Consider the following 3,291-nt stretch of genomic DNA (forward strand, 5'->3'; position numbering starts at 1 on the left):
ATGAAGGTTCCCATGACAACTGAATTGTGAGGGACATTCTTACCTCACAGTAAAATAGCCAACAAAGATGGCCACTTCTCTACAGTGTCAGGGCGACTGTAGAAAACAATATCAGTATTTATATAAGAGATTGAGGGTTAAAAGCAAATAAAATTTAAAACTGTAATTATATATTAAGAAGCAAATATGTTGCTTTAAAACACATTTTAGAATAAATTACAAAAGCAAAGCAGATACATAAACATATAAAATTCTACTGAAAATTATACCAATCTAATGAATGTGAATACAGAAATTTAGAAATTCTAAGTGCCATAGCAATTACCTAAATGCATAATGAATAGTGATAAAATAAGGCAAGGATATGGTTAATTTCTGTGGTCAACATGCCACATTTGAAATTACCTTGCACAGACATTTCTGGGCAAATCTTTAATATGATTTCCATAAATGTTTAATTGATGTGGAAGTACCTACCCTAAATGTTATTAGCCTATTGGCTGGAGTATCAGTCTTGTTTAAAAGGGAAAAGGAATAAAGCAAATTGAGAAATGGCTGTTCTCTCTCCTTTTTCTTTTTCAGTGTTTTAAACTCAGCCACTCCTACCACCATGGTTTCTCCACTGTGGTGGACAGTAACTTGAATCTATGAACCAAGATAAACCTTACCATCTTAAGTTGCTTTTTGTTATGTTATTAGAAGCAAAGAAAGAAAACAAATTAGCAGACAAAATTAGTACTGAGAAATTGGGTTGTTGCTGAAGAAAACTTACCCCATGGTCCTAGGTGTCAAGAGTTGGTTTATGGGAAAAACAAAGAGGGCTTTAGAATTATATTTTAGACGAGGCATATTAGACCTTGCTAGTAAGAATAAGAAGACCCTTCCCTGATAATGATATCAACAACTAACTTATCCACCATCATGGAGCCCTCATCTAGTACCTGTTGGAAACAGAAGCAAACACAACTAAACACTGAGTTTTACTAGAATCCAGATGCGGAGAGGACAAGACCAGATAGCAGAAACTCATAGAGACACCTGACCTGAACAAGGAGGAGCTAATGGACCCCCCAGACTGATAGCCTGGAAACCAGCATGGGACTGACTCAGACCCCCTGAACATGGGTCTCAGCTAGAAGGCCTCAGCAGACTAAGGGACCTCAGACAGTGGAACCAGTATGTATCCCTGGTGCACAAAAGGACCTTGCGGGCACATCCCCCATGGAGGGATACTCCCTTTACCTAGAGACAGGAGAGAAGTCCTAGTTACTACTTCAAATGACTTGACAGATTTAGATGACCCCTCCTGGATGATATAGCTCTACATGTGTATGGGGGGTGAGGATGGGGGGACTGGAGGGGAGAATGGTCGGGTGGTTGGGGTGCATGTGAGAGATTGGGAGAGATTGGGAGAGAGGGAGTTAGGGAAGGAGAGAGAACTGGAATAAATATGTGAAATAAAAATAAATAAATAAATAAAAAAAGAATGAGAAGGCCAGAATGATGACAGAATTATGAACATGAACTTCTCAGCTCACAAAATAAAATAAGGGAACAAAAATTCCATAAGTAACTAGACTAGAGACATTACAATTTGGCAAAGAATTTGAGTTCATTTTATTTTCTATATTGAAAGCTTAAATTAGGCTGAATTGAAAAGAATTAGAAAATTTGTTTGTTGGAGAAAAATTAAAATCAACAAACCAAATTCTCACTGTGGGAGCTTTGTTAAGTGTGAAGTTCGGTAAAGAAAGGGGTATTACGTTTAAAGTTGTGGACATGGAAATTGTAAAGAAAACAGATATCCTTAACGTGATTATCAAATTAGTAGAAAGATTAATATTTATACTAATATAGCAGGGAAGATGCTTGATGAGGAAACCTAATCCATTGAAGGGTACAGTTTTTAAATTGCAAATTGAACTGAAATGGAGGAAATTGAACTGATAATGTTGCTGAAGCATACCCTTACTCAAAAGCAATTGAATAAGCAATAAGTTGTTTGTGTTCCACTTCCAAGACGTAAAGAGGACAGTATAGGAAAAGGGGATTGAATTCATTCTCAAATCAGCAGGAGAACTTGAGAACAGTGTCCATGTAGTGCTACTGTTTTTGTAGGCATGCAAAATACATGAGTTACAGGGTTGTGGATTCTTTTAATAAGGTTTGCCAAAGTTGATGAGTTCCAATATGCTCTAAATACCTGCAAGGAGTCCCTCAAAGAAATTTATGTGATATTATGAGGAGTATGCATTGAATTAGATATTTTGTATCACTGAAGCCTAAATGGGAGGTCTTTATCAAACCCTCTCCTCAAGGCTCAGGGATCTATTCAGAAGAGGTGTCGTAAAGAGTGTAAGAGCTAGAAGTGGTGAGTGACTCCAAGTAAACAGCATCTTTTACTCACAGCAGAACTTATATGCATAGTGAATTAATAGAGACTGTGATAAAATATGCATGACCCACACAAGTTCAAAGCAAACACAATCCCAACATTGAGAGGAAGTACATGCTAAATCCCACTAAGAAACTATTTGCATTTTTTTCATGTTAGGAAAGTTAAAATCAATTTTATCCAATGGACCATCACTGGATATAGCAAAAACCCTCCAGAGTAGGCACTATAACCATGAGTAATTGTCCAATATAAAATGAACTCAATGTTTATATGTACACATTTTTTACTTATTATTCTTTTTTGTTTGTATTGATTTTTATTTTTTGAGATAGAAAGAGGGAAGAACAAGGATTTTGGTGGGAAGGCAGGATCTAGAAAAAGTTTACTTGGTGAAAGAATAGGATTAAAAATGTTGTATGAAAAAATTAATAAATATTTTGAAATAGTATTTTGTAAAGATGAAACAGGGTCAAATAAACAGACCCAATGACAGATACCAGATAGTCTTTAATGACAAAAATTCTTACATATTCACTTCTTAAAACTTTTTTGTACTCAACATGTTATCACTTATGAAATTATTAATATAACCAAAATAATAAGATAGAGAGAGATGACTTAGCAGTTAAGAACACAATCTGTACTTACAGGAGATCTGAGTTTAATTTCCAACACCTACCTGATGGCTTTCTTCAGTCTGTAAATACAGTTCAAAGGGATCTTATGCTTTTCCCTGGTCTCTGTAGTCCCTAGGAATATGTGTGGTACACAGTCACAAATGCAGGCAAACAATCATATACATAAACTAAATTAAAATACAGTGAATTTGTTGCACAAATAAAACCAAGGCCACTTCAGCCATATGTGCATGTTTATAACTATAATCCAGCATT

Source organism: Phodopus roborovskii, unplaced genomic scaffold (genome assembly GCF_943737965.1).
Source record: "Phodopus roborovskii unplaced genomic scaffold, PHOROB, whole genome shotgun sequence".
NCBI classification, from domain to species: domain Eukaryota; kingdom Metazoa; phylum Chordata; class Mammalia; order Rodentia; family Cricetidae; genus Phodopus; species Phodopus roborovskii.